This window comes from Hyperolius riggenbachi, chromosome 11 (genome assembly GCF_040937935.1).
Source record: "Hyperolius riggenbachi isolate aHypRig1 chromosome 11, aHypRig1.pri, whole genome shotgun sequence".
NCBI classification, from domain to species: domain Eukaryota; kingdom Metazoa; phylum Chordata; class Amphibia; order Anura; family Hyperoliidae; genus Hyperolius; species Hyperolius riggenbachi.
Genome location: NC_090656.1, coordinates 226,806,605 through 226,827,043, shown reverse-complemented (window position 1 = coordinate 226,827,043; position 20,439 = coordinate 226,806,605). Strand labels below are relative to the sequence as shown.

Below are 20,439 nucleotides of genomic sequence, written 5' to 3'. Positions count from 1 at the left end.
GGGAGGGGCTGCTGTACATGGATGATACACATGGAAGAGGGGGCTGCACATGGAATGGGAGGGAGGCTGCTGTACATGGATGTTACACATGGAAGAGGGGGATGCACATGGAATGGGAGGGGCTGCTGTACATGGATGATACACATGGAAGAGGGGGCTGCACATGGAATGGGAGGGGCTGCTGTACATGGATGTTACACATGGAAGAGGGGCTGCACATGGAATGGAAAGGGGCTGCTGTACATGGATGATGCACATGGAAAAGGGTGGGCTGCACATGGGAAGGGAGGGGGCTGCTGTACATGGATGATACACATGGAAGAGGGGGCTGCACATGGAATGGGAGGGGCTGCAGTACATGGATGATACACATGGAGGAGGGGGGGTTCATATGGGAAGGGAGGGTGCTGCTGTACATGGATGATGCACATGGAAGAGGGGGCGGCACATGGAATGGGAGGGGGCTGCTGTACATGGATGTTACACATGGAAGAGGGGGCTGCACATGGAATGGGAGGGTGCTGCTGTACATGGATGATGCACATGGAAGAGGGGGATGCACATGGAATGGGAGGGGGCTGCTGTACATGGATGATACACATGGAAGAGGGGGATGCACATGGGAAGGGAGGGGCGCTGTTGTACATGAATGTTACACATGGAGGAGGGGGGATGCATATGGGAAGGGAGGGGGCTGCTGTACATGGATGATACACATGGAGGAGGGGAAGCACATGGAATGGGGGGAGGCTGCTGTACATGGATGATACACATGGAGGAGGGGGGTGCACATGGGAAGGGAGGGGGCTGCTGTACGTGGATGATACACATGGAGGAGGGGGGGTGCATATGGGAAGGGAGGGGGACTGCTGTACATGGATGATACACATGTAGGAGGGGGGCAGCACATGGAATGGGAGGGGCGCTGCTGTACATGGATGATACACATGGAAGAGGGGGCTGCACATGGAATGGGAGGGGTGCTGCTGTACATGGATGATACACATGGAAGAGGGGGATGCACATGGAATGGGAGGGCGGCACATGGTAAGGGAGGGGGCTGCTGTACATGGATGATACACATGGAGGAGGGGGCTGCACATGGAATGGGAAGGGAGGCGGCTGCTGTACATGGATGATACACATGAAAGAGGGGGCTGCACATGGAATGGGAAGGGAGGCGGCTGCTGTACATGGATGATACACATGAAAGAGGGGGGTGCACATGGGAATGGAAGGGGGCTGCTGTACGTGGATGATACACATGGAGGAGGGGGGGTGCATATGGGAAGGGAGGGGGACTGCTGTACATGGATGATACACATGTAGGAGGGGGGCAGCACATGGAATGGGAGGGGCGCTGCTGTACATGGATGATACACATGGAAGAGGGGGCTGCACATGGAATGGGAGGGGTGCTGCTGTACATGGATGATACACATGGAAGAGGGGGATGCACATGGAATGGGAGGGCGGCACATGGTAAGGGAGGGGGCTGCTGTACATGGATGATACACATGGAGGAGGAAGCTGCACATGGAATGGGAAGGGAGGGGGCTGCTGTACATGGATGATACACATGTGATTGTGTGACGTGCGCTCCTCTCACACACGTGATTGTGTGACGTGCGCTCCTCTCGCACACGTGGTTATGTGACGTGCACTCCTCTCACACACGTGATTGTGTGACGTGCACTCCTCTCACACACGTGATTGTGTGATGTGCGCTCCTCTCGCACACGTGATTGTGGGACGTGCGCTCCTCTCGCACACGTGATTGTGTGACGTGCACTCCTCTCACACACGTGATTCTGTGACGTGCACTCCTCTCACACACGTGATTCTGTGACGTGCACTCCTCTCACACACGTGATTGTGTGACGTGCGCTCCTCTCACACACGTGATTGTGTGACGTGCACTCCTCTCGCACACGTGATTGTGTGACGTGCACTCCTCTCGCACACGCGATTGTGTGATGTGTGCTCCTCTCGCACACGTCATTGTGTGACGTGCGCTCCTCTCGCACACGCGATTGTGTGATGTGCGCTCCTCTCGCACACGCGATTGTGTGATGTGCGCTCCTCTCGCACACCTGATTGTGTGACGTACGCTCCTCTCGCACACATGATTGTGTGACGTGCGCTCCTCTCGCACACGTGGTTGTGTAACGTGCACTCCTCTCGCACACGTGGTTGTGTAACGTGCACTCCTCTCGCACACATGATTGTGTGACGTGCACTCCTCTCACACACGTGGTTGTGTAACGTGCGCTCCTCTCGCACACGTGATTGTGTGATGTGCGCTCCTCTCGCAAACGTGATTGTGTGATGTGCGCTCCTCTCGCACACGTGATTGTGTGACGTACGCTCCTCTCGCACACATGATTGTGTGACGTGCGCACCTTTTGCACAAGTGATTGTGTGATGTGCGCACCTTTTGCACAAGTGATTGTGTGACGTGCGCACCTTTTGCATACGTGATTGTGTGACGTGCGCTCCTCTTGCACATGTGATTGTGTGATGTGCGCTCCTCTTGCGCGCATGATTGTGTGGCGTGCGCTCCTCTCGCACACGTGATTGTGTGATGGGCGCTCCGCTCGCAAACGTGATTGTGTGATGTGCGCTCCTCTCGCACACGTGATTGTGTGATGGGCGCTCCTCTCGCACACGTGATTGTGTGATGTGCGCCTCTCTCGCACACGTGATTGTGTGATGGACGCTCCTCTCGCACACGTAATTGTGTGACGTGCACTCCTCTCGCACACGTGATTGTGTGATGGACGCTCCTCTCGCACACGTGATTGTGTGATGTGCGCTCCTCTCGCACACGTGATTGTGTGATGGGCGCTCCTCTCGCACACGTGATTGTGTGATGTGCGCCTCTCTCGCACACGTGATTGTGTGATGGACGCTCCTCTCGCACACGTGATTGTGTGACGTGCACTCCTCTCGCACACGTGATTGTGTGATGGACGCTCCTCTCGCACACGTGATTGTGTGACGTGCACTCCTCTCGCACACGTGATTGTGTGATGGGCACTCCTCTCGCACACGTGGTTGTGTGACGTGCACTCCTCTCGCACACGTGATTGTGTGACGTGCGCTCCTCTTGCACACGTGGTTGTGTGATGGGCGCTCCTCTCGCACACGTGATTGTGTGACGTGCACTCCTCTCGCACACGTGATTGTGTGATGGGCACTCCTCTCGCACACGTGGTTGTGTGACGTGCACTCCTCTCGCACACGTGATTGTGTGACGTGCGCTCCTCTTGCACACGTAGTTGTGTGATGGGCGCTCCTCTCGCACACGTGGTTGTGTGACGTGCACTCCTCTCGCATACGTGGTTGTGTGACGTGCACTCCTCTCGCACACGTGGTTGTGTGACGTGCACTCCTCTCGCACACATGGTTGTGTGACGAGCACTCCTCTCGCACACGTGGTTGTGTGACGTGCACTCCTCTCGCACACGTGGTTGTGTGACGTGCACTCCTCTCGCACACGTGGTTGTGTGACGTGCACTCCTCTCGCACACGTGGTTGTGTGACGTGCGCTCCTCTCGCATACGTGATTGTGTGACGTGCGCTCCTCTCGCACACGTGGTTGTGTGACGTGCACTCCTCTCGCACACGTGGTTGTGTGACGTGCATTTACTCTCGCACACGTGGTTGTGTGACGTGCACTCCTCTCGCACACGTGATTGTGTGACGTGCACTCCTCTCGCACACGTGGTTGTGTGACGTGCACTCCTCTCGCACACGTGGTTGTGTGACGTGCACTCCTCTCGCACACATGATTGTGTGACGTGCGCTCCTATTACACATCTCTTCTACTAAGCCTGCACTACACGTATACAGATAGGCCTGAATATCTGAATAATAGCCGCTCGCCGCTCAAGTGCTGATATCACCAGCAGAGGGAATTTCAGGAATTTCTGGTGACCTTGAGTGTAAAATCCAGCTGCAGAGCACAAGATCAAATCAACGTACAGCAATAACTTATGGAAAGTAATATTGGATAGCTGTGGAAATTGTGCGTCAAATGTATAGGTTTCCTTACAATCAGTTGCCAGTTCACACACATTAGGGCAGACTGCGCATGTACATTTTGTAACGGAAGCTGGGCGCTATGCGCATAATAAGAAAGGGCTGTATGTAATAAAGGAGGCCCTGCACGGGTCTGTGGCAATCAGGCCCAGTTTAAAGAGAAACCGTGACCAAGAATTAAACTTCATCCCAATCGCTACCTGAAATCCCTTTTACATGAGAAATCTATTCCTTTTCACAATCAGACCATCAGGGGGCGCTGTATGACTGATATTGTGGTGAAACCCCTCCCACAAGAAGCTCTGAGGACCATGGTCCTGGCAGTTTCCTGTCTGTGAACCTCGTTGCATTGTGGGAAATATCTGTTTACAGCTGTTTCCAACTTCCAAAAAAGCAAGCAGCAGCTACATCACCTGCCAGCAGTAAAAATGTCATCATGTGATAAATGTCAGAATGTAAATCAGGTATTTGAAAGATTTTACAATGGGCAAACACTGACTAAATCATTTATACATAATTATTGTAAAAATGAAGCACTTTTTAATTACATTATTTTCACTGGAGTTCCTCTTTAAGCCTGTCATGAGGTAAATTTAGAATTCCCTCTCTGAGGTAGCGGACGATGTGATTGGCTGTTGGAGTAGGTATGGGTAACTGATGGAAAAGTGCTGAGTCAGTCAGGTTGGTGGGTAATGATTGGTCGGCAGGAGACAGGTACAAGTTCTGCCAGGTGTTGCTGGAGCTAAACATTGTTGCAGCAACCAATCAGGTGGGGTTTGAGGGTATATAAGGGTCCGTTCCTCCTTTTAGCTGCCTTTATCCTTGGGTGGCTAAGGGCGAGCTCCTCACCCGCCACACCCTTCTTTTACCTAGAACGTCGTAGTCAATCTTTATTGTAATTTGGTAGGAATGGTTAGTGTGGGGTCTGAATGTGGTTTTTAAAGGGGAACTGAAGTAAAAGGTATACAGAGGCTGCCATATTTATTTCCTTTTAATCAATACCAGTTGCCTGGCAGCCCTGCTGGTCTATTTCTCTGCAGTAGTATCTGAATAACACCAGAAACAAGCATGCAGCTAGTCTTGTCAGATCTGACTTTAAAGTCTGAAACACCTGATCTGCTGCACGCTTGTTCAGGGGCTATGGCTAATAGTATTAGAGGCAGAGGATCAGCAGGGCTGCCAGGCAACCAGGGCTGTGGAGTCGGTCCAAAAATCCACCGACTCCGACTCCTCAGTTTAGGATTCCACCGACTCCTCTAATTTGCATATTACAATTTTGTTGATTAAAAGTATGTAACATGAAATTTGTCTCTTAACTGCCAACGCTTAGGAATTTTACAAGACAACTGAAGTGAGAAGGATATGTAGACTACTATATTTATTCCCTTTAGACTAAAACTAGTCCTTGGTAAGAGTAATTGTAAAAGGTACAACCGGAACAAAGAACATCTATCAGGCCCTAGGCAATGTAAGTGTGGGTACATGTAAGAATGATGTGCAGGTACTCTGCAGGGGAATGAGGAGATTGTAAACAGACAACACCTCTGTGTTCAATGTGCACAGCATTCTCAGTGGATTCCCTGCAGCTCTGTGGGGAGTGCATATGTAGAGTATAGTACTACTGTGTAACAAAGTAAACCTGAGACAGATGAAATTAAAGTTTTATACATACCTGGGGCTTCCTCCAGCCGCCTTCAGGATAATCAGTCCCTCGTTGTCCTCCTCTACCACCTGGATCTTCTGCTATGAGTCCAGGTACTTGAGCCAGTCAGGCGTAGTGCACATGCACACACTCCGCCGCCAGGAGCATACTACACCTGTGCAGCACTATTGCGCAGGTGCAGAATGTTCCTGGCTGTGGGAGCGGCATGCGGCCGGACAGCGCTGACTGGCTGAATTACCGGGACTCATAGCAGAAGATCCAGGTGGTGGAGGACAGCGAGGGACTGATTAGCCTGAAGGGGGCTGGAGGAAGCCCCAGGTATGTATAAAACTTTACTTTTCATCCGTCTCAGGTACCCTTTTATTTGTAGTCACCAAACCAAATTTTAACAACATATCAAATTATTTGATTTCATCAGCAAAGGGAGTGCATATATTTGCATAAACCAGCATCAATGCAGAATTATTTCCATCTCATTGACCATCTCTATTAGTGACACGGCTACACATCAGGCTTTATACTTACAGCATAGATGTTATTTAGTATATATAAGAGATTCCTGTGTACACATCATATATACAGTCACAATCAGACCTTAAAAATACAGGGACTGCTTTATTGAAGCAGCACAAGTAACTAATTTTGATTGGTTTATTTCATTTTTGTGGACTAAGCACAGCTATTACTGTATATATACTGTATATATACACATTATTTTTAATGACTATTATCTGAGAAATAGAACATTTTATCATATTTTCTATTTTAATTACAGTTACAAATTCATTAGGAGTCGGAGTCGGAGTCAGTGCATTTTTTCCCGACTCCGACTCCAGGCACCCAAAATTGCCCGACTCCACGACTCCGACATCGACTCCGCAGCCCTGCAGGCAACTGGTATTGATTAAAAGGAAAAAAATATGGCAGCCTCCGTATACCTCTGACTTCAGTTCCTCTTTAAGTAAAGCATATCTGGACTATAGTGGGTAGATAAGCATCCTTTCCGTCACTGCCACATAACGCCAGTCCTGCATTCCCTTCACTGGCTACCTATAGAATGGAGGGTCCTATTCAAGATCGGCCTACTGACATTTAAATCCCTGAATAATCTGGGCCCTGGATACATGAAAGATATGTTGCAGCTGCGTAGCAATCCCCGCATTCTCAGATCCACAGGTTCTAATAATCTAGTCATACCCAGAGTCCACTTGGAAACCTTTGGTCCCAGAGCCTTCTGTCATGCTGCTCCTACGTTTTGGAACTCCTTACCTCAGCAATCAGGACAGCTCCATCCCAGGACGTGTTTAAATCCAGACTGAAAACCCACCTGTTCAGTTTGGCATTTGCAGAAATATAACTTTTGTTGTGTGAATACTTCATCCTACTAATTACTGAATCTGAGAGAGCCTAAGCGCTTTGAGTCCTATGGGAGGAAAGGGCTATAGAAATGTTATTCTATTGTATTGTATTTTTGTATGGTATACAGATTTATTTATATATCTGAAGTTTTATGGTTGATAAAGCTATAGATGTTGTGACCTCAATTATTAAAGTTTGATAACCAATAAAGATGGCCACGGCCTTGAAACACCATCTGGAGTGTCCTTGTCTCTTGATTATGTGTTTATGATTATTTGTGATATAAGTACAAATTGGTTTTGCTTGAAAGGCAGTATTGCCCACAGTCCCATGTACGGTATACAATGCTTCTATAGCGCACATTACGCAGATGAGCCTGCGTTGCTTGAGCAGTGTAGCTTAGTGAATCATCCCCCTTCTGATTTGTCTGTGAGCCAGATGTAGCCATCTGATTCCCTACCCCTGCTATAGAGGGATTCCCAGATAGACCAGCACTGAGTCATGTGAGCTGTCCCATAACGATGGGAGGGACTGAGGAAAAATAGGCATGCTGCAGAATACAACCGCAGTCAGCGGAATCAGCCCAACTCAGCCAATCGGATTTCTCCAGAGCTCTGTTTAAACTCTCACCTGAAAAAATCATGAATGTTCACCTTGTATTTTAGACTTTATGATTACTAAAATGCAGGTGTTACAACACGGGAAAATTCCTGCCAGATAAGTTTTGTCTCCTCATATTTCGGACATTTGGGCGTGACGTGACCATCGGCAGACAGGCGTCACAATGACGTCATCCCATCGCTCAGCAGACGCAGCTGATAAATCCCACAGTGAGAAGTCAGCGACTGTCCATCAATAACACAAGACGTGACATGCGGCGGACCTGTCTGGTGACAATGTGACAACATCCTGAGCGTCCAACCGCCATGTCACACGACCCAACCCATAGACAAAATATATGATTACTTTAAAAATCTCTTAAATATTTCTTTAAAAACCTTTAAAGAGGAACTGTATTGATAATAACATAATTAATAAAATTGCTTATTTTTTGCAATACAGTATTTATTTAGGCCTTGTTCAAATCTCGTTCCGATCACGTTAACGTTTGCGTTTTTTTAATGCTTTTTTTTTATGCGATTTCTGTGCGTTGGGCGTTTTGGTAAGCGTTTTTGTAAGCGCTTTTTGGGACGTTTTGGCATTTCTAAGTGTCTCAGGCCTTTTTGCCATTTCTAAGTGTCTCAGGAAAAAGACCTAAAAATCCCAGAAACACTTTACATTTAATTTGACAGGGGAAAAAAAACACACACGAAATCGCTGGCAAAAGCGTTTTTTTTCTAGCGCTTTGCGCTTTTCCTATACCTTCCATTATCGCTTAATCACCCCGAAAATGGTCCATGCAGCGCTTTTCAGATCGGAAAGAAAACGGAACGCCCCAATCTGAACTAGCGCATAGGAAAGCATGGTGTAAGCGCTTTCAGGGCGATTTTGAAAAATCGCCAGCGCTTAAAAATAATTAAAAAGCTCCCCTAGTGTGAACGTGTCCTTATAGATTATTTAGTCAGTGTTTGCCCATTGGCCTCTTTCCTCTCCCTGATTTACATTCTGAAATGTGTCACTGGTGGTGACATCTTTAGTGCTGCCAGGTGATCTGTACGGAATGTTTGTTAGGCCAGGAACCCACTAGAGCGATTTTTTGAGCGTTTAGGTAGCACTTCAAATCTCTAGCGATTTCCTAAACGCTCTGCCAATGTTAATAAATGTAGAAAATTCCACTGTAGCGATTAGCAAAATCGCAATCGAAGAACATGCAGCATTTTGGTATCGTTTGCGCTTCAATGTAAAATATATAAGCGCTGGCAAATCGCTCATGGATCACTACACATAGCGATTTGAGTGTGATTTTTAAATTACTGTAAACTGTACAAAAAAAAAATTATGATACATTGAAAGCACCGATCGGAATATAAATCGCAAATCGCTACGCAATCGCTGGCAAAAAGCTTACATTTTTTAAAAAACGCTCCCAAAAGTGCCGGAAAACGCTCATGAAATCGCTTACAAAACGCTACTTAACAACTCTAGCGATTGCGCTAAGATTTGTAGCGAGTTCCAGGCCTTACTGAGAGTTCTATACACATCGGGGGATATTGCTTGCTTGGCAGTTGGAAAAAGCCATTATTTCCCACAATGCAGTGAGGTTCATAGACAGCAAACTGTCAAGACCATGGTCATGACATCACACTGTGGGAGGGGCTTCACCACAATATCAGCCATACAGTTCCCCCCCCCCCCCCACCCCCCTGTTGATCTATTAGGGAAAAAGTAAAGATTTCTGGTGGGAAAGGGGGTATCAGCTTCTGATTGGGATGAAATTCAAGCATTGGTTAAAGTTCCTCTTTATAATATTTATCAGTGTTGACAGAATCTGTCACCCCGGCTGTTAAACCTCCCATTTATCTGAATTGTGCCTAATATCATTTCTGATTGGGAAAAAAAAACAAAAAACATTTGCAGCCTTTCCCTAATAATATAGCGTTACCAATTGTCCAGCAAGCTCATGGTGAACTAAAACTCCCAGGAGCTAAAAAGGACCAAAAAGTCCTCTTACTCAAAATGCTATGCAAAACAGAAACTTGCCTTCTGAAAACAGAAGGTATTTGCAGTTATTCAGGTTGGAGTGAGTGAACGAGGTATCCCACAATGCATCACTGTTGAATATGCAAATCACCCACTTGTTGTCCCTGAAAGCTAAACACACCTCCAGAACTGCTGGAATGCAATGATGTGTCAGCTTGTTAATTGTACAGAGCCACAATAATCCAACATGCATACAGATTTGCATATTCAGCAGTGATGCATTGTGGGACACCTGAATACATACCTCCCAACCTAAATAGTGGCTACTATCTAATAATATAGTAACACACCTGATGCTGCTAGGTTAGGCTTCACTCACACTATGGGGTCTATTTACTAATGGCCGGTGATTTTTTTTATGACCCCGAAAGAGTGTCTCTCCAGACATGAAGGAGTCCTGAAGCATACCTATAATTAAAGTGAACCTTAAGCCATAAAAAAAAAAATGAGTTTTACTCACCCGGGGCTTCTACCAGCCCCCTGCAGCAGTCCTGTGCCCTCGCAGCCACTCACTAATCCTCTGGTCCCCCCGCTGCTAGCTAGTTTCGTTTTTGCCGACAGGCCCGTCAGGACTGGCCACGCGTAGTTTTTCCCGTATTCCCGACTGTAATTAGCGCTATTGCGGGCCGCAACGCATACAAAAATACGCGTTGCCGCATTACGCACGCATAGATATGCGGCAATGCGTATTTTTGTACGTGTTGCGGCCCGCAATAGCGCTAATTACAGTCGGGAATGCAGAAAAAGCTACGCGTGGCCAGTCCTGACGGGCCTGTCGGCAAAAACGAAGCTAGCTGGCAGCAGGGGGACCAGAGGATTAGTAAGTGGCTGCGAGGGCACAGGACTGCTGCAGGGGGCTGGTAGAAGCCCCAGGTGAGTAAAACTCATTTTTTTTTCTGGCTTAACCACTTGAGGACCCACCCTTTACCCCCCCCTTAAAGAGACTCCGTAACAAAAATTGCATCCTGTTTTTTATCATCCTACAAGTTCCAAAAGCTATTCTAATGTGTTCTGGCTTACTGCAGCACTTTGTACTATCACAGTCTCTGTAATAAATCAATGTATCTTTCCCTTGCCAGACTTGTCAGCCTGTGTCTGGAAGGCTGCCAAGTTCTTCAGTGTTGTGGTTCTGCTATGCACTCCCCCCTCAGGGGGGAAAGAAACACACAAATGATCTCTTGAGATTCAAAAGGAATGCTGTATACAGCCTGCTTGTGTATGGATGTATTTTCTATGTGTGGACATACTGTACATCAACCTACTTCCTGTTTTGGTGGCCATTTTGTTTGTTTATAAACAAACTTTTTAAAACTGTTTTTAACCACTTTTAATGCGGCGGGGAGCAGCGAAATTGTGACAGAGGGTAATAGGAGATGTCCCCTAACGCACTGGTATGTTTACTTTTGTGCGATTTTAACAATACAGATTCTCTTTAAGGACCAGCGCTGGTTTGATTGATCTGTGCTGGGTGGGCTCTGCAGCCCCCAGCACAGATCAGGGTGCAGGCAGGGAGATCAGATTGCCCCCCTTTTTTCCCCCCTATGGGGATGATGTGCTGGGGGGGTCTGATCTCTCCTGCCTGCTGTGGGTGGCGGGGGGGGCACCTCAAAGCCCCCCTCCGCGGCGAAATTCCTCCCTCCCTCTCCTACCTGCTGCCTCCCCCGGTGATCGGGGCTGCACAGGACGGCTATCCGTCCTGTGCAGCCAGTGACAGGACGTCCCCTGTCACATGGCGGCGATCCACGGCCGCTGATTGGCCGGGGATCGCCGATCTGCCTTACGGCGCTGCTGCGCAGCAGCGCCGTACAAATGTAAACAAAGCGGATTATTTCCGCTTGTGTTTACATCTAGCCTGCGAGCCGCCATCGGCGGCCTGCAGGCTATTCACGGAGCCCCCCGCCGTGATTTGACAGGAAGCAGCCGCTCGTACGAGCGGCTGCTTCCTGATTAATTAGGCTGCAGCTGGCGACGCAGTACTGCGTCGCTGGTCCTGCAGCTGCCACTTTGCCGACGCACGTTATGAGTGTGCGGTCGGCAAGTGGTTAAAGAGACTCCGTAACAAAAATTGCATCCTGTTTTTTATCATCCTACAAGTTCCAAAAGCTATTCTAATGTGTTCTGGCTTACTGCAGCACTTTCTGCTATCACAGTCTCTGTAATAAATCAATGTATCTTTCCCCTGTCAGACTTGTCAGCCTGTGTCTGGAAGGCTGCCAAGTTCTTCAGTGTTGTGGTTCTGCTATGAACTCCCCCTTTCAGGCCCCTCTCTGCACACTGCCTGTGTGTTATTTAGATTAGAGCAGCTTCTCTCGTCTCTCTTATCTTTTACAAGCTGGATAAATCGTCCTCTGAGCTGGCTGGGCTTTCACATACTGAGGAATTACAAACAAGGGCAAAGCTGTTTGCAAGAAGAAAAGAGCAGCCTGAAACTTCAGTGCATGAGAGCAGAAACAGAGAGGGAAAGAAACACACAAATGATCTCTTGAGATTCAAAAGGAAGGGTGTATACAGCCTGCTTGTGTATAGATGTATTTTCTATGTGTGGACATACTGTACATCAACCTACTTCCTGTTTTGGTGGCCATTTTGTTTGTTTATAAACAAACTTTTTAAAACTGTTTTTAACCACTTTTAATGCGGCGAGGAGCGGCGAAATTGTGACAGAGGGTAATAGGAGATGTCCCCTAACGCACTGGTATGTTTACTTTTGTGCGATTTTAACAATACAGATTCTCTTTAAGTGTCTCTTTAAGCTGCAGAGATTTGGGCGCAGGGTAAAGCCAAAAAACGTCTCTCCAGCTGAATTACACTGTTTTTAAAGTAATTTGGGCTCCGTCTTTTGACTTTTGATTACTGTCTGAGCGCTGCTATTGGTGTAAAAACCTATCATGGCCTATGGTGGCGCCAGCTGTGCCTAAATCTCCATTGCTGGTTTTCCAGTGCTCTGTCCTGAGTGCCGCCCGGATCGGGGGAGACGTTTGTGCCCGGAGTGGGTCTTTAAGGTCTATTTAAACCTTGATACGTGCTGGCTGTGGCAATATAATACAGCAGCTTCCAGTGACTCCCCAGAATATTAGCAGCTGCAGGGCTGGCTGTGAGGACTACATAATGAATACAGAGCTCTCAGGCAATATCTTGCAGGACAGGTTGGTGCAGCGCTGGGAAGTCACATGACCACTTCCTGTAATCAGCTGAATGCTCTGCGCGATGAAGAATAACTTCCCCTCAGGCCTCTCAGAGCTGCAGATTATTCTTCTGTGTAACAAGAGAACAATGTATCTACAGGTACAGCTTTTCATGGGACACAGTGTATAGCTGGCCACACCCGAGGGGAGAGGTATATGGAGGCTGCCATATTTATTTCCTTTTAAGCAATACCTGGCCGGCCTGCTTGCCCATTTGGTTGCTGTAGTGTCTGAATAACACCAGAAACAAGCATGCAGCTAATCTTATCAGATCTGACAATAATGTCAGAAACACCTGATCTGCTGCATGCTTGTTCAGGGGCTATGGCTGAAAGTATTAGAGGCAGAGGATTAGTAGGGTACCTAGGCAACTGGTATTAATTAGAAGGAAATAAATAGAGCGGCCTCCATTTCATTCTCACTTTAAAGGAAACCTAACACGTGGCTTCCATGTTTATTTCCTTTTAAGCAATACCAGTTGCCTGGCTGTCCTGCTGATTTCTCTGGCTGCAGTAGTGACTGAATCCTGAAACAAGCATGCAGATAATCTTGTCACACTTCATTTAGAACACCTGGGGCTTGATTTACAAAGCTGTGCTAACTGTTAGCACGCCTGTGAAAACCCCCTTAGCACGTCTAAACGAGCTTTTCGCACGCAAAACTTTAAGCGCGCACTGCACAGAGTGCAGGGCGCTCCGCGTGAAGTGCCCATTAAAGCCTATGGGACTTAGTGCGCGCATAGGACTTTGCGTTTTGCTGATCTGATTGAGAAATCCGGTGCTAACCTACTTAGCACCCTGGTTAGCACATCTAAAGTCTTTAGACGTGCTAAGTAGGTTAGCACCGCTTTGTGAATCAAGCCTCTGATCTGCTGCATGCTTGTTCAGGGTCTATGGCTAAACGCATTGAAGGCAAGTGATCAGCAGGACAGCCAGGCAATATGCATTGTTTAAAAGGAAATAAATATGGCAGCCTTTATATTTCTCTCACTTTAGGTTCCCTTTAACCTTGAGGACCACCATGTTAAACCCCCTAAAGACCAGGCCATTTAATTTTTAATAGGCCACTGCAGCTTTAAGGCCAAACTGCAGGGCCGCACAACTCAGTCAGCACACAAGTGACCCCCCCTCTCCTTTTCTGCCCACCAACAGAGCTCTCTGTTGATGGGGTCTGATCGCTCCCCCGTGTTTATTTATTTATTTTTTTTTAAATATTTTTATGTTTACTTTTTAAATAAATTTTACTATTTTTATTGCTATTATTTTTATTTATTACTCCCTCCCTCCCCACAGCCAGCCAATCCTGGCGCTCAGCTGTTATAGGCTTCTGCCTATGAGAGCCGATCGCTCTCTAGTGTCCCTTGGGGCAGGTCAGACTGGGTTCTTTGGGGCCCACCAGAGAAATTTCAATTTAGGGCCCACCCAGCCCATGACTCGGAGGCGGAGCACACACACCCAACCTTAAGGCCTGTTTCACATCTCACAACGCGTGCAGGAGCCGAGTCGTTCTCCTGCACGCGTTGACTAGCCTGCGGCTGTCGTTGGGTATCTGCGGTGCGGCGCTGAGTAGCGGCGGTAGCATCAATTAACCTAATGGGGAAACGCTGATTCCCGACGATAAAATGCGCCCGGGTGCGTCGTACCGCAACGCATCAAAACGCAGCGTCGGGTGTGAAAGGCTTTTACTTTGGTTAACGCAAAGTATAGATTTTGCTGAAAATGCTGAAAAAGGGCTCTGGTGTGAAAGAGCCCTAAAAAGACTCAGAGAGGAAGGAAAGTACAGCTCTGATACTTACCCGGGGCTTCCTCCCGCCCCATAAACACGTCTAAGTCCCACGCTATCCTCCTGCGGTCTGCCGTTCAGCTGCGGTGTGCTCAGTTACCAGCCTCAGTCGATGCCAGTCAGGGTCTACTGCACATGCACAGACCTCCCCAGCATGAACAGTAGACCTGGGCTGACGTTACTGTGCCTGTTACCGGGGCTCACCGTGGCTGAATGGCAGACCGCGGGACGACGGCGTGGGACTTAGATGTGTTTATGGGGTGGGAGGAAGCCCCAGGTAGGTATCAGAGCTGTACTTTCCTTCTTCTCGGAGTCTCTTTAAGCATCAGAACACTGCAACATGTTGCAGAAACTGCAAGTGATATAGAAATATATAAAAGGGTGGGTCATGACTATGGTGGGATTAGATTGTGAGCTCCTCTGAGGGCAGCCAGTAACATGACTGTGTACTCGGTAAAGTGCTGCAGAAGATGTCAGTGCTATATAAATACATAATGATAATATGGTAGGACATTAGACTATGACTATGGTAGGGTTAGACTGTGAGCTTCTCTGAGGACAGTCAGTGACATGACTATGCACTCTGTAAAGTGCTGCAGAAGATGTCATGTCAGTGCTATATAAATACATAATGATAATATGGTAGAACATTAGACAATGACTATGGCAGGGATTAGATAGTGAGCTCCTCTGAGGACAGTCAGTGACATGACTATGTATTCTGTACAGTGCTGCAGAAGATGTCAGTGCTATATAAATACATAATAATAACATGGTAGGACATTAGACTATGACTATCGTAGGATTAGACCAGGCTTTCTCAACCAGGGTTCCTTGAGCACTCTGCAGGGGTTCCTTGGCATTTTACCCCATCGTGGGGGAAGTATAATAGAGCACACTATAATAGGTGGTACTGTAACAAGAAGCACTAAATTGGGGGGGGTCAGGAGACAGTATAATGAGTGGCAGTGTAATAGGAGATAGTGAAATTAGCAGCCTAACCTATTTAAAGACCATGCCTCCTGAAAAATACATGTAGGGGTTCCTCAAGACCAAAAAATTGTTTGCAGGGGTTCCTTGAGATCCAAAAGTTATTTACAGGGTTCCTCCAAGGTAAAAAGGTTGAGAAAGGCTGGATTAGAGTGTGAGCTCCTCTGAGGACAGTCAGTGACATGACTATGTACTCTGTAAAGTGCTGCAGAAGATGTCAGTGGCTGCTATATAAATACATAATACTAATGATAATATGGTAGGACATAGACTATGACTAGGGCAGGATTAGAGTGTGAGCTCCTCTGAGGACAGTCAGTAACATGAATATGTACTTTGTAAAGTGCTGCAGAAGATGTCAGTGCTATAAAATTGAAATAAACGATAATAATTAAACGATAATATTCAGTCATTTAGAGTGAGCTGTTGCACAGAGGGAGAATGAGAATAAGGAGGAGTGAGGAGGGTGGGAGAGAGATAAAGAAACATTAGAGAGTGGCAGAGTAGAGGGTGGGGTGAAAGACGGTAAAGGTGGCTACCGGTATACATCAGGCCGATCGAACATCTGATGTAATTATTATAATTTTTAATTATATAATAATCGGACAAAAATTGGTGCTACTAAGAGCAAGCCTGATTAATGAATTTACCAATTTTGGGCCAAAATTGGTCGCATGTATCGATTGGACATACTGCAAGATGTAGGGCTGGCATGCTCGATCAGATGCACAGTGGTAATGGTGTTCAATATCAGGATGAGGGCAAAAACCCCCCAAGCTGTCCCCCAATATAAAATGTGCCCTGTGCAGTATACTTTACCTGTCGGTGTCCACTGCTGCCTCCGGGCTCCATCCTCATACGCACGCCCGATGTGGTTGCTGGCATATACGTGGGTGCATGCGTGATGTCACACACGTGCCCATGTATATGCCGGTGTAATGACAGATAGTACAGCCCCGAACGTTGTGCAGCCCCGCGTGCGCAGTAGGAGCCTGCATCCCATTTAACTGTGCTGCCACATATAACGTCCTAAATATCTCCGCTTCCGCAGCACGCACACTCCCTAAATGTTCAGGGTAGGGAGGGGACCCCCTGATCTAGCTCTATGCCGAATTGCAGCCCCTGAGCCCCGCTGGTTTCCGAGATAGGTTTGCTGTAATCAGTCTCGGGAACTAGCGGGGCTCGGGGGCTACAATTTGGCACAGAGGCAGTTTGAGGGGTCAACTCCTTACCCTGAAGATTTCGGGAGTGTACGTGGTGCGGAAGCAGAGATATTTCAGTAAAATAACATCTAACTTCCCACTGAGCATGCCTGATACTCAGTGAGGAATGCTGCTTCCGGGCTGATATTACAGCGGCAATCACATGGGGCGTGTATGAGGATAGAGCGGACTCCGACACGACAGGCATGGCCGGATTTCAGGCAAGGCCACATAGGCCATGGCCTAGGGCACCAAGAAAGCAAGGGGCGGGCTGTGGGCAGCAGCAGTTAGCCTGCCGAACATTTGTCTTGCTACGCAGATTTTGCACTTAGCATTGGGTGGCTACAAACAGCCGGATCTGGCACTCAGGGGATGAAGGGGCAGCAAATGGGCACTTACAGTGATCTCTGAGCTGTCTGTCACTCACCAAATGTGCTGCTCGCCAAGGAGCTTACGATCAAATCCCTGCCATTGCTAATCACTAACTGTCCTTAGAGGAGCCTACAATCTAATCCCTGCCATGTTGGAGGGGGGGGTTCGAGCGATGTCCTGCTCGATTCCCGGGCGCTCAATTATTTCCGATTCGCGTTTCTATGGATCGTTAGGTCGATTTAGCATACTTTGCATGAGAATCATTGAAACAATCGTCGAAACGCGATCAGAATTGCTTGGAAATAATCGAGCGGGGCATCGAGTGCGGGAATGCACCTTGTGTACCCAGCATTACACACAGCGCTCTGCTCCACTGTCACCTCTCCCTGCTGGAGAAGCTCCCAGCTGCAGCACTACGAAGTCAGTCTCACCCCGTCCCTGCTGTGTAGACCCTTTCACAAAAACTAATGTATCCGCGCATTCACAAACGATCTCTATCAAATATAAAATGCAAAGATAAATTAGACTAAAGTCTTTTGAACTCAGTCCATTAATTAATTACGTGTCCATGGATCACAGCACCAATCACCAAGCATATGATGTACGTTCCAAATTCCTCCAAGGTACTGCATAGCTCCCAAGTGTCCCTTTTTTGGAGGGACAGTCCCTCTTTGGGAGCCCTGTCCCTCTGTCCCTCTTTCCTCCTCATTTGTCCCTCTTTCTGGACGTTGTCACTCTTTCTATGTAAATATACTGTATGTATTTCTCCACTGAAAATGTGTTTGATTGACTCTAAACTGTATCTGAATCCTTTAAATTGATATAACACTAATTTTCAAATGTTAATATGAAGGGAAATGAACCAGGATAGACAGGACCAGTGTGGTTTGAATTATAAAACAACATATTTCTCTTGTGAAATCTTTATGGTATATGTGACTAGGGGTGTGCTGGGGGTGTGATCAGGGGCATGGCTTAAAGGGGCACTACAGCAAAAAACTGTAAAATTTTAAATATGTGCAAACATATACAAATAAGAAGTACATCTTTTTCAGAGTAAAATGAGCCATAAATGACTTTTCTCCTATGTTGCTGTCACTTACAGTAGGTAGTAGAAATCTGAACGAAGTGACAGGTTTTGGACTAGTCCATCTCTTCATAGGGGATTCTCAGGGATTATTTATTTTCAAAAGCACTTAGTGAATGGCAGTTGCTCTGTCCAACTGCCGAAAAAACTGTGTAGTGAGCAGGGAGGCTGGCCGGCATAATTGTTTAAATCCTTTTTAGAAAATATCTTTATAAAGAATAAATGCCTTGCTGAGTATCCCCTATGAAGAGATGGACTAGCCCAAAACCTGTCACTTCTGTCAGATTTCTACTACCTACTGTAAGTGACAGCAACATAGGAGAAAAGTAATTTATGGCTCATTTTACTCTGGAAAAAAAACATACTTCATATTTGTTTAGGTTTGCACATATTTTAAATTTTACAGTTTTTCGCCATAGTGCCCCTATAGGCTACTTACACACCAAGATGTTGCGTTTTAGGGGACGTTATGGTCGCATAACGTGCCCCTAACGCAACGCCTGGTGCTCTTTGATGTGGACGTCAGAGTGAGCCGCGTTGTGCAGCTCACTCTGGCGTCAGTGATGCCGTGATGCGTACTCTTGGACACATGCGGCATCACGTGGTCCCGCCAGCCATTCGCCGCACAGACCATGCAGTGAATATTAATTAGCCATGTGCCTGGCCGAGGAGGAGGGAAGACCTCCTCCGCCAACACTACTGAGGTTGTGCGCACAGTCTAACGCGGTTTAGCTGCGCATAACGCTGTAGCATGCAGCACATTCAACTGACGTCCTGCGTTACAATGTAACGCAACGTGGGCACTGTGAACAGCCCATTGATTTTTCATTACTGTGCGGTGGGCTGCGTTACAGGCTGCACTAACGTGCGCCTGTAACATCCCACTGTGAAAGCAGTCCCTCTTTCTCATCTCAAAAAGTTGGGAGGTATGGTACTGCGCTCACATGTGAAGCAAATTCTTCTTATAATGATGTCACTCAAAAAGAAAACAAACAAAAAAACATAGCGTGATACTGTATAGCTGAATAGCTTTTTCCCATAACACCCAGTGTTGCAATTAGCATCTGTGTATTTATCCACCGAAAAATAGGGTCTCACAGGTCCTCACCATGTAGTATAGCTGCCAAAGCCACAGACAGCAATAAACACCTTTGATACACACTCCACTTAATGCATGCAGGTATCTGCAGGATCACACGTGGCCTCTCACAAGTTATAAGGGCCTGTTTCCACTACACGCAGATTCTGCATGCAGAAAACTGACTCCAATGAATGCCTATGGGAAATCTGCATCACAAAAATCGCATTCAGTGGAAACAGACACCAAAATGCACTTAGTTCATCACAGAATTTATATCACCAGCATAGTCTCAGCAGAGAGGTCATCACAGGAGCAACAGTTGCACATCAACTAGTAACTGAAGGACTCCTCATAGCCGTACAATTTATTAAAAAGATTTTAAAATTCCAGTGCACTCACATGTTCCAAGTAAAATATAGCATGTCACAGCATAAACTCCTCCACGCCAACAATCTCCACATGTAGATCCGTTCCCTGGATGAGAGACTGTCAAACACATCTAAACCTGCCGCTCTGCAGCCAGAAGGGGGAGGAGGCGACCACCACACAGCAGGAAGTAGTACAGAGCTGTCCTGCTGCGATGTCAGAGACATTCAGATTGTGCAGGTGGGAAGCTGGGCCCATCAAGAAATGCAGCTGCAGGAGAAGTTCAGAGGACAGAAAGGGGGCCACAATGTCACTTGATATGTGACGTCACATAAAAGGCCCACCGGGAAAACTCTCGAAGCCCCGCCGGCTCAGTACGAGCCTAGGGGGATAGCCGTCTCACATGGCTGTCCCCAGTACAGCGCTGCTGCAGATCGCAGCGCTCTACAAGGTAATTACACGCCGTCTAACAGTCTCCAGAGCTCTGCTCCGCCTACCAACAGGAGATGCGCGCACAGCTTGCGCACGATCTCCTGCACTGCGAGCCCCAAGGACCTTACGCCGATCGCGGTTAGGTGGTCTGGGCGGTTCAGTTAAAAATGGCGCACAGCATCGATGTTTAAAAAATGGCGCCCAATTAACTTGCATTTTCGGACGATATTTATCGT

At 47.4% G+C, this 20,439-nt stretch overlaps 1 protein-coding gene across 1 annotated transcript in view; it reads right to left on the bottom strand.

The window, feature by feature from the left end:
• LOC137537571 (tumor necrosis factor receptor superfamily member 1A-like) overlaps window positions 1–19,878 on the bottom strand; it is a 114,838-nt gene extending 94,960 nt beyond the window's left edge. The window contains exon 1 of the mRNA XM_068259439.1: window positions 19,805–19,878. The gene's annotated coding sequence lies outside the window, so the exon portion shown is untranslated. The remainder of the gene's footprint in view (window positions 1–19,804) is intronic.
• Between the last annotated feature and the right edge of the window lie 561 nt (window positions 19,879–20,439).